Source organism: Rattus norvegicus, chromosome 13, assembly GCF_036323735.1.
Source record: "Rattus norvegicus strain BN/NHsdMcwi chromosome 13, GRCr8, whole genome shotgun sequence".
NCBI classification, from domain to species: Eukaryota; Metazoa; Chordata; class Mammalia; order Rodentia; family Muridae; genus Rattus; species Rattus norvegicus.
The window spans coordinates 12,983,511-12,995,945 of record NC_086031.1 but is presented as its reverse complement, the minus strand read 5'-3'; the positions used below and the strand labels follow the sequence as shown (position 1 = coordinate 12,995,945).

The following is a 12,435-nucleotide window of genomic DNA, read 5'->3' as shown; positions in this document are numbered from 1 at the left end:
GTACCTCAGAAAACTGAAAAGCTTCCATAAGGTAAAGGACACTGTCAATAGGACAAAATGGCAACATACAGATTGGTAAACTATCTTTACTAACACTACATCTGATAGAGGGTTATTATTCAAAATGTACAACAGACTAAAGAAGTTAGACTCCAGAAAACCAAATAACACAATTAAAAATGGGGTACAGAGCTAAAGAGAGAATTCTGAACTGAGCAATTGCAAAAGACTGAGAAGCACCTAAAAATGTTCAACATCCTTAGTCAGTCATCTGGTAAATGCAAATCAAAACAACCCTGAGATTCTACCTTACACCAATCAGAGTGGCTAAGATCTAAAACTTGGTGACAACAGATACTGGTGAGAATGTGGAGAAAGAGGAACATTTCTCCATTGCTGGTGGGATTGCAAACTGGTACAACCACTTTGGAAATATCCATCTGTTTTAAGTGACTTCATTTAATAATTTATAGGCAAATTTAATTTAAAATTGCCTTTATCACCTATCCAGTTAAGAAGTCCATAAAACCAACAAACTTAAGTTCTTAAATGCCCAGTACTGTGCATGGATATGGCCAATTTCACTCAATAGTAATTGAACTTTTAAGGGTCAGTGTCGCTAAAGTAGCAATAATGCTATAAACAGCTGTGTCAAGGAAGGGCTTGAGCAAACTTTGCTCTCATCTTTCTTGGTGGCCTTGCATTTATACCTGGAAGTATTCAGTCATGTGACATAAAACCTTTTCCTGGAATAAAAAGATAATAATCTTTTGACATGAGGTTACTTTTTAACTGCCAAGGTCAAAATCACCAACTTACATTTTTCAAACATACACAAGTAAGAGGCCTCAGGGAAAAAAGCTGAATTGTTTCCAGGAGCAGTGGCTCCTACACACATCTTCATTCCTGTATCCCTCACCTGCACCTTCATATTTAATTTTGTATAATAATCACTTCTTTCTATTAGTTTGTAAATAAGCCTCTTGAATACAGATTGTAGCTCTACTAGAAAAATGCCTGCATGGGTGAACAAAGACCATTTTCTCTCACCAATACCTTCTAACCCTGCCTGTTATCTTAGCACTTACTAAGGAGGTAAAGGAAGAATGATCAAAAGCTCAAGGTCAACCTCAAGTACATACTCAGTTCAAACATATTAACTGACAGATCTTCTGCCTCAAAAGAATACAACACAAAAATATGTATTTTGGCCATAAGTATATTTCCATTCTTTATTAGTAGTTGAGATAAAGAGCTAGAATTTTAGCCTATTGTCTCAAACTTGGTTTCTTATGTAACTATTATGTGTCTATTCTTCAGATATTTAGGTCGCAGATTCTCCATTCTTTTCTCCATTCTTTTAAGGTACACATCTTGTTGCTAATTTAGTAGAAGGTTGTTGGAATTTTATATTTCTGGTCCTAAAGGATTTTGATACCTTCCACCAAGCCATCAGGAGACTTTAAGCTTTATTAAATTTTCTCTGGGGTTTCTATTTGAATTTCTTTACAGTGGAAAGCTAATTAATTTTTAAAGCATTACAAATTCTGATAATGCATAGTGATGTGACAGGCTCCCCAGTCTCATTAAGAAATACAACCCTCTTTTTATATCACAGGTACTTCCCCCTACATGAGACCTTTCTCCTATCTCATTAATTACTGCCAAGAGATATCATCCAAAATTCATCACCTTCTTAGCCTAAGTCATTGCTCTTTCACCAAACAAATCCTTCATCATCTCTGCTTCAGCTGCCTGCTTTGCTATTGTTTTTGTCATCCAGAGTCATTTGTCAAAGCAGCAGAAATTACAAAGTTGTAAATTTCACTTTTGGGGTGCTAAGGTTAGTATAGTCTTATCATGGGAATGATGGGAGGCATGGTGCATAGCCAAGCCAGTCTACGAGGTGTGGAGGACAGGACAAGTGTGGGCAGATCTGACACTTGTAGGCCTCAGATCCCATTTTGTAAATCTAGCATTTACTAGGCTGGGCTAAACCATCTCACCAGATCATTGCATGTACTTCACTCAGGAAATAAGAAAAAGTAAATCTAGATGTATCCTAATATTTGACCAGCATAGGGTATTTATTTTTAAAAATGAGTGAAAGAACTGAGGAGATAAATGTACAATATTTGTATAAAAAGTACCCCTAAAGACTTTTGTTTTAACCCATGACCATTTTATGGTGTTTCTAATCAATTGAGGATCTGAATAAACCTCAAGCATTGATATATTTTAGTCCATTTTGCTTTTCTGCTTTCTTTGCATTATGAAGATAGAGAAGACAACTCTAGCTCTGTAGAAATATAGACTGTCAGAAGCTGCCAGAAAATGTCAATGGAATGCCCATGAATAGGGAAAGAACATAGTCAGTAAGTGTTCTCTGTAAATGTAAGGTCCTGAGTTTCATCCCGAGGTTCCATGTTTAGAAAAATGGTGAGCAGCTTTGTTCACATGTGTAATCCTATGGATTGGGAATTAGGAAGACCCCTGGGGACTATCAGACAGACTATGTATTAACCTTCTTTTTCAATTCCAGTCTATAGACAGGCTTTTACTCAAAATCCAAAAGTGAATAGCACCTGAGGAACAATACCCAAGGTTATATCATCTAACCTCCACATACACTGTACAAACAAATGGCCCTTCTTGCACACAAACATGTGTGTGTGTGTGTGTGTGTGTGTGTGTGTGTGTGTGTGTGTGTGTGTGTATATATATATATATATATATATATATATATATATATATATATATATATATATATATAAAAAGTCAAAAACCAACACTTTAAAACTGGGGAGGTTGAAGGTTCCAAGTCCATGGAGGTAAAACTAGAGAAGGGGAGGAATTTCAACAGTAGCCAACAACTGCACGGAGTCCAACATCTCCTCCCAGGCCCATGGCAATGTTTCCATTCTCACTATTATAAAAGGGAAGACTAGCCGTTTTCTACTCTAATTTTGCGATTGCTGTTTAAATGTTAAGTGAGTGACCTTCCTGGAGCATGTGCGTACTGCACTTGAGGAGTCCACTGAGAATGGTGCAAACAAGACACAACTAAAATCTGTATGATGCTATTTCATAGTCCTTCTTCCCTACTCTCAGCTTTTGCCAGTGTCAGTAATTTCCTTACTGTGACTTGTGAAAAATACTTATAAAATGTTGCCCTCTTAATAAGACCTTTGTCCATGCCTAAACCAGTGCCCACCTCTCATGACTAACCATGTTGTTCTTTTCATTTAAAGTCTTATCTCCCAGTTTATCTTACAAGTTACTATTCTACTTCTATTGTCCCTGCCTAGTTATTTATATCATATTGTTTTACTCCCACCAGACCCTTTGGAGTAATGAATTGTATGAACCATATTAACACTTCACTTTATTACATACCATTCAGTCATGTTGATTCATTTATATCCACAATGTTGTGTCTGGTTCTCTAGATGGCTCAACTCATCATATTTGTCAAATTTGCAAAAGATCATCCTCAGTGTGGTACCTCAGTCACAAAGAATACACATGGTATGTGCTCAGTGATAAGCATTTAATATCCCTAAAGCTTGGATTGCCCAAGATAAAATCCACAGACCCCATGAAGCTCAAGAAGAAGAATGATTACAGTCTGGATGTTTCAGTCCTTTTTACAAGGAGAAATAAAAATATTTATAGGAAGAGTTATGGAGACAAAGGTTGGAACAGAGACTGAAAGAATGGCCATTGAGAGCCTGCCCAACCTGGGAATCCAGCCCAAATACATACAACCTCAAGACCCAGACAATATTGCTAATGCCAAGTAGTGCATGCTGACAGGAACCTTATATAGCTGTCTCCTGAGAGGCTCAGCCCAAGCATGGCAAATACAGAGGTGGCTGCTTGTAGTCAACCATTGAAAAGAACAAGGTCCCCGTTGGAGGAGTTAGAAAAAGGACTGAAGGAGCTAAAGAAATTCACAACCCCATAAGGACAACAATACCAAACAACCAGAGCTCTCAGGGACTAAACCACTACCCAAAGAGTACATATGGACAGGTCTATGGCTCCAACTATATATGTAGCTGATGATGGCATGGTTAGGCACCAATGGGAGGATAAGTCTTTGGTCCTGCCAAGCCTGGACCTCCCAGTGTAGGGGAATGACAGGGTGGGGACACAGGAAGGGGTGGGTAGATGGGTGGGGGAATACCCTCAAAGAAGAAAGGGTAGGGGGTGAGATAGGGAGTCTATGGATGGGAAACCTGGAAAGGGAATAAAATTTGAAATGTAAATTTGAATTCCAATTTATAATTTATAAAAATAAAATGAAAACAAAACAAAATAAAGAACTATTTCTAAACAGACTCCTTGTCCTATTTACAGTGTGTTTACTCCTACCTTATACAGTGCACTAGTAAGGGGATTTGGAACATTTAAAACTCCTTATTAAGTTATCTTTTAAAATATCAAAGTCTACACTCTCCCAATGCTTTCTCTTCATTTATATCTGGACCTACGAGGACTTAAAGAATTTTTATTTTGAAAATGAACCAACATATTTTATTTCCTACATATGCTCATAATTATTTCAATGAGGTCCTTGATACTGTATTTCTTATTTGCTTCCCTATATATAATACTGCTCTTCTGAAAAGATAGGGCTACACCCAGCTGAGCTTTAGAGATCCAAGATTTAACCTTGTATATTCTCTTTTCTTGACAGCTCTCTACTGGCAATATTTGTGACTTTCAGAAATATTTCCCTCAGTTTGATATACTCTATAGGGTTATGGGGTGCTGAGTCTGCTCCACAACAGAGCACAGCAGCTCAGGGAGGCAAGATGCCGAAAGTTGTTAGCACTTACTCTATACCATCACCAGGTGGGAGTCAGGCAGAAGGGAAGCCACAGGACACTGCTCTACAGATGAGGAAACACAACTTGAGGTCCAAGGGGCCAGCCAGTTCTACAACAAGGCAGTGGCAGTCTGCTTCTCAGGTTCTCAGTCACCCAGGTGCTGCTGGATACCACCAAGGTGTGGGGCCTGTGGGCTGTATCTAGACCCAAGGAAGGGGTGGCAGAATTTAGGGGATGAACTTGAGGCTTGGTTTGGCAGTTGATGTGGTTGTGGCTGGGAGTACAGAGAGGCCTTCTAGGGAGATTTGATGGCAGCTCTATAGGTGACGGCCTTCTCCATGGCTGCACATGGCAGATCCAATGAAAAACAGCAGTCCGGATTTTTACAACGTTTATTGTCTTGGCAAAAAGTGCATAAGTAAAACCGTACCCCACTTCTTAGGGTGGGCTTGTGATTAAATACTTTTTGCAGGGAGGAGTGTCTGGGAAGGAAAGCTTACTGGCTAAGCATTTTAGGCCTTTAGGTACCTCATTAAAATGGAGATCTGTCTTGATCCTATGTGACTATAGGTCACATGCTCCACATGTAGAGGGGCTTGGGGTGTTGACCTTACGTGATGGATGGCCACAAATCTATGTGGACCTGTAGCTAGTGACATGGACCTGGTGCCCAGAAACAGGTAAATGCCTATTGTCTCTGCAAGGTCTCCCGGACTTTGAACCTTAGCTCCACTGGGGAACCAAGCAACTTTCAGGGTTCCACAATACTCCTGACATTCTATCTCACATTAGATAGGGTACAAAACGTCTCCATTGGTCTGGCCAAACAGAGACTGCCTGCTGCTTCTGGATTGAGAGTTGTGTATTTGCTCTCCAGGTTAGAGTCCAGAACCAGAGAACTTTACCTAGGGTTTCACTCCCCATCCATGCTATACATTCAAGATATAGGTATGTATTGTATAAAGGATTAGTAGGAGCCAGCCATGGATTTGGGAAGACTTCTCTGTGAGTAAAATGCTTGCTGCACTGGTGTGTAAACCTCAATATAAGTCATATGCATCCACATAAATATAAACCAGGTATAGAATCCCACTTCTAATCTTAGCTCTGAGAAAGTAGAAACAGGAATTCCAGGAACAAGTTGTCAAGCAAGGCTAACTTTTAATGAGCTCTGGATTCAAGTTAGAGACTCTGTCTCAAAAACTAAAATGGAAGGAAGGAGGGAAAATATTTTACATCAACCTCTGGTCTCCATCTTTACATATTTATACATACATATGTGACCTCCTCATACACACACACACACACACACACACACACACACACACACACACACATACTATATTACCATCAAGCCTCTGATTTTCTCAGCTTTTTTTGTGACCTCATAATCTACAAAGTGCTCCTTTCATAAACTTCTTCATGTATCTACTTCTAGCACTGCCTCCAGTCTCATGTTCCAGGACATGAGAACCTGAAAAATTACTATGGGTACCTGACATATTCAATCCATGCCTTTTGGAAAAGTACCACAAGTCTACCCTAAAATCTTTCCAAATACAAATGTTTTTGCTCAGGCTCTTACATGATAACCCACTGCTCTGAATGACCACGGACTTTGTGTACATGAAGAAATGCAGAACCCTAGGAGCTAGGGAATTTCATATTAACTTGTAAAATAGAGAAATAAGCATTTTAAAAATATGTGTGTGTATGTGTGTGTGTGTGTGTGTGTGTGTGTGTGAGAGAGAGAGAGAGAGAGAGAGAGAGAGAGAGAGAGAGAGAGAGGAAACAGACACATAGAGAGACACAGATGCAGAGATGTATGTGATGTGTTTGGAGATATGTGCATACTATAGTGTAAATTCAGAGGTCAGTCTGTTTCTTGCTCTTGGCTGTGGATGTCAGAGATTAGACCTCATAGTTAGACTTGCACAGCAAAATATTTTACTTGCTGCACCATCTTACCTACTCTTCATTTTTCTTTGTTTTTCACCAGTTCTCTTTCTTTTCTTTTTATTTTTATTGAAAAGAGATTGTTTTTCAATGTAAAACAAACAGACCATTATTTCGGCTCCCTCTGCTTCTTCCAGGTTCTCCATATCCCCCTTCCCTTGATCCATTTCCTTTCTGTCTTCGTTAAGAAATGATCAGCTCTCCAAGAAACAACAACCCAACAGGGCAAAACAAATACAGGAAGACAAAGCAAATTCCCTCATACCAAGGCTGGACAATGCAAGCCAAGAAAAAAAAAAGTCACAAGAGCAGACAAATGATTCAAAGTCTAAAACTGTTAGGAATCCTACAAAAACACCAAGCTAACAGCCACAACGTATGTGCAGAAGTCCTAATTCAAACATCTGCAGGCTCTGTGTTTGCTGATTTTATCTCTTGCAAGCAGTAAATAATTTAGGTCAAAGATTTTGTGGCTGGGTTGGTGTCTATATTTTTCTTAAGTAGCCTATAGAATACCTCCCTAAACAAAAGAAGGTGTGAAAGCTTCATACGGGCACTTTATCGACCTCTCCATGTTCAATGAGGTTTGCAGGTATTTTGCTCAGCAATGAGGCCTTGTTATCAGTTTTAGCTTAAAGACCACAACCATCTGTCCTAGCATCACCCTGAGTTTAGATTTACCCACTGGGTTTAGAGATTTCTACAAGAACCCCCTTGTCCAACAACTCAATTAAATGTATACCAGGCCTGACGTTGAGAGACTTACCTGGTAACAAAAAAAGGGCAGTTCATGCTCTGTATCCCCTTTTACTAGAAGTCCTTACTAGGATTACCCTCATAGATTCCTGGGATTTTACACTGCAATATTTTCCCACATAACTCCTCAAATGTTCTTCAATTCCAGGTGACTCTCCCTGCATGTTAACCCTTGATCAGTTTTGTCCCCATTCCCTCATGCTCAGATGGTTAAATGCACAATCCATTCTAATTCCCCTTCCCTGGGATATTTGTTACCCCAAGAGCTCTTCTTTTTCCTAGCCTCCCTGACTCTATGTGTTGTAGCTTGTTTATTATTTACTTAATAGCTAATATTTACTTATCCTTTTGCTCACTTTGACTTTCCCAGTGTATGTTTTCCTCAAACTGCAGAAATTGCTTTATATATCACAAATCCTTAAAATAACCCCCTTCTTTAACTAGGAGAAACTTGTCTTCAATGTCAAACAACTCATTACCTTGTGATTGCTTTTGTATGGGTGCATCATCTTCTGAGTCTCAAATTTCCTTTTTCAAAGTAAGGATAGTCTAGATTATGTATGACTGCCAAGTCCATTAAATGAGTTAAATATATGCTAATAATTATCCAAGGATAGTTTGTTTAACCCATAGCACACTCATTTCCATAAGCCATTGCAAAATTTGGAGCTAATTTGGAGAGTATATTTTGTTCTGTTGGTTACTTTGTTTTCCCTAGTAAGTAGTAATCATGTTACTGGGAGATTGCTCAGTGGGGTAAAGGGTTTGTTTCCATTTTACACCCATCCTCCACCATGTGACAAAGGTGAATATCTTCTCAACCAGGATCAACATACTGATTCTTCCTTTGTGCACTTGACCCTTCCTTTCCTTTCTGAAATGGCTCAGTCTCTCTATGTATATATTCAACTTGCTAAGCACTGATGAGTGCTATATGGTTGTTTTCTGCATTTCTGGGCAGCAAAGCCTCGATGGCTGCTACATTGGCAGAATGACCCTAATCAAAGAGAGTAGGAACCCACAGAATGCATAGCAGCATGGGTGAAATATTTTCAAATGACTCAGTAGAAAGTTTGGAGTTAGCCTGGCACACACTGGGCAGAGAAGCCTGACACCAGAGTAAAACAGCACCATTTGAGTTAAAGCATAAGGCCATCTAATAGAGCATCAGTTAATATCCTCAAGGCCCTTCTAATCAATCCAGTTACAATTGGTAATCTATTTCATACTGATTTAACAAATAGTGTGTCTGATAAGGTGTATATATTTTACTGTTTTATGAAGTGAGTTGGATTAGCAAAATTAATTATTAGATTATACATTCATTTGTTTCCTTGCTTATTCATTGTCTGATGATTGTATATATATATAATGTATATATGTATACATATACATATTTTGTATATATACACACACACACACACACACACACACACACACACACACACAAAACAATACGATCACAACTGCCTTACACTATTTCTTCTTTTCCAACATTTCTGGAATCTTTCAACATTTACTCATGCGTGTGTGTGTGTGTGTGTGTGTGTGTGTGTGTGTGTGTGTGTGTGTGTTTGCATGTGCACACACATGAGTCTGCACAGTATCAAGATGAATATCAGGTATCTTAATCAGTTTCTGATCACTTTGTTTAATATTTGTTTTATTTTACTTTTAAGCATGAGTATATATTTTTAGTTTGGAAGTATGTACCAATGAGAGTGCAGAAACTTTCAGGGTCCAGAAGGCATTGGGATGTTCTGAATTGGGAGTCATACTTGTCGTGAACCACCTATGTGAGTGGACCTTCTCTCCAGCCCCATGAATACCCTGTTTTTCAACTTGGTGCTGCCTTTTAGTTAGAGTTGTTGAAGAGCAAGTCTCTAGGATCTTCCTGTATCTATCTCCAGTTCTTGAATAATAGATACTGTTATTTTAATGGAAGTCTAGAGTCTGAGTGCAGCTGGTACTCATTGATGTACAGCAAACATTTTACTTGCTACATGATATTCTTAGCCCTGAAAAGTGTTTTTTTCTCTAAAAATATGTCTCTAATGTATATTTCTTATATTGAAATTAAAATTTAAGGAGATAATGTTGCAAAGGTTATCCAGCTGACAAGCTATATCTTCAAGTTCTTTCTAGCCATGAAGCTCATTACCCAAAAAAGAGCAACAGTGCCAAGAACTCCATGGATTCAGCTTCAAGTCCAGTGGGCTCTGTATGCAAAGATGTAATGCTAACATCAAGTGGGAAGTTTTGGAAAAACACAGGAAGTTCTGAAAGACTCCCTACATCACATGAGTTGCTTTTTATAATATGGAGTCCTCAGGACCTTTTTGTTATTTCTTATATTAAGGAATAAATTATAGAATTTTACTTTCAATGTAATTATAGAAAAATCATGATTTTTTGTTTTAAAATCTCATTCATTAAAGACAATTCTATATCTGTGAACAGGAAATATAATCAAGTTGTCATTATGAATAGTCAATCTAAGTATTTTAATTGCTTAGTAAATCCTGAAAAAATGAATTTTTATGGTTTCTGAATCTCAAACACGAATAGTTCTATCCTGTACTCACAACCCGTCACCTCTGTTTCACCCTGTTAAGATGCTATATGATAAATCTCTTCCAAGTTATAATTAAGTATTCTTATATTTTTTATTATAGAAGTAATACCATTTTTAAGGTACAAGTTTTTATAATAAAATAGTAAAAGAATTTGCACATAAGTTAAAATAATTCTTTGAAGGGACTATAGATATTGCTTAGTGGTAAAGTGGTTGCCATACAAGCATGGCAACATGTTAATTTAGGAAACATATAAAAAGCTTGGTTCAGTGGCACATTTCTGTACTCTCAGTCTTGCAGTAGACACATGCGGTTCCTGGAACTCATCTGCCATCCACTAGGCCTAGATGCTGAGAACCAATTTCAGTGAAAAATGAGAGTTGGGGGAGGCAGTTCAGCTGGGTAGAAAGAGTGTGTGCACCTTATTCAAGGCCTTGAATTGTTTCTACTACTGCACAAAACCTGGTACATGGTATACTCTTATAACAATAGCCATGAGGAAATAGAAACAGGAACATGAGAAGTTCAAAATCATCATGGTAATGTTGTGAATGCAAGAACAATGTGGGTTATATGAGCCTAGAATAAGAGTGAGGAAGATACTCAGTGTCAACCTATAATCTCCACAGCCATTTGTAAGTACAACGGCATACCTGCACACATCCATGAATATGTTCTCTCTCACACACATACATTTTAAAATAATTTCTCCACTGGATATTTGCAGAGAAACTAGTCAGTTTGTGTATACACATATACTTCATAACTTTGTTTAGAGCATACAACTAACTCAAAGCTGGATTAAATAAAGTGCTGCTCTTCTATATAGGATGATACTGTGAAATAAAATAATTATAATTACAATTTGCAATTCTCATGTTAACTTTTCCTGGGAAGATGTGAACAAATGGCTCTTCACTCCAGATAGTGTATAGATGACAGATCAAAAAGCACATTTTAGCTTATTACACTTATTAACAGAGCATGGGTAGGACTTAACTAAAGAAGCATCAGTTTTAGTACAACAGCTACTCCACTGCACAGTTTCACCTATTGTGGATGACATCCTTGTGGAAGCTTTGTAGAATCCTCCTTGCATAACCTCCACTACCTACACACTCACAAGGTCACTTCCAGATGAGGGTGGCAGAGGGAATGACTTGACTTCCATATTAGGGTCCTGTGACCATCACCCTATCTCCTGTTACTAGGCAGGAAGCTAATGCTTCATTAATATTATCATAAATCTTGTTACGCCAACATGGCATTGGTCAGTTCTGTACTAAGGTTTGAGGCTGATCCAATCTCTACTCTAACATCATAGTGAGTGAGTATGTTATGTGCACAGAAAACAGGTCATACTGATCAGCAAAGTAGCATGTTTCATTTACTAGATATACTTATTCTGAGTTGACATTAGACAATATATATATATATATATATATATATATATATATATATATTGAGAGATATATTACCACACACATTTGCTAAGCTTTATGTCTCAAATAAAGGACTATCTCAGATATGAGTAAATGACAAAATATAATAATAGTGACTGAATATTTTACATAAACCCTTAAAACAATACAATACCAGCTCAGAACAAGGCACACATAGCACATTACTACTCTGTTAAAATTATGTTTCTGTTCACTATTCTTTCCCACTAAACCCCAAAGAATCTTCAGAATTCTCAGCACAGAGTTCTAGTAAAGACTGAATTAATAATTCAGAATTGTCATAATAAAAGATATCTCTTTTACAGCTCTAGCCTGGAAGTTAGGGTGAAAAGATCAAACAGTTCTAAATGTCAGAATCAAATTAGCAAGAAATGTAAATTATAAGAGGTTTTTACAAATCAGGCACTGGCCCCAGAGAAGCCTGGTGCAGGTGCCTATGGCACTGCCATCCTATTTCATTAAGCACTGTTAGAACATGGGCCTGAAACTTTAAGCCAGATCACATAGCCTGAAACAGGTCACAGCTTCCTACATCTATTGCTAGGGCAGAGAGATTAAGAAGCAGTCTGTGTTTCAACCATGAAAAATTATATAGTGTCATATATTTCATTTGCTCAAGGATCAGTCCAATGATCCTCAGAGGGGTTTCTCCAAAGGAACTCTAAATGCTGTTCTTTAAGGAGACTCTTGGTCTTTTTAAATACCCTTTAAATAGAAAGGATACTTCTTTCACTCTCCCTATGTCCCTCTTACTGAAACAGTTATAAACTTCCTCTCCAGGCTTTAAAGCAAGTTTCTCTCTATCTCTGAGGCCCCATCATATAAAGATACCAGTGTATTCCATTGTAT

The 12,435-nt window shown here is 37.9% G+C and overlaps 1 protein-coding gene across 3 annotated transcripts in view; it reads left to right on the top strand.

The window, feature by feature from the left end:
• Window positions 1-12,435, top strand: part of Cntnap5bl1 (contactin associated protein family member 5B like 1) — a 1,004,796-nt gene that overhangs the window by 387,316 nt on the left and 605,045 nt on the right.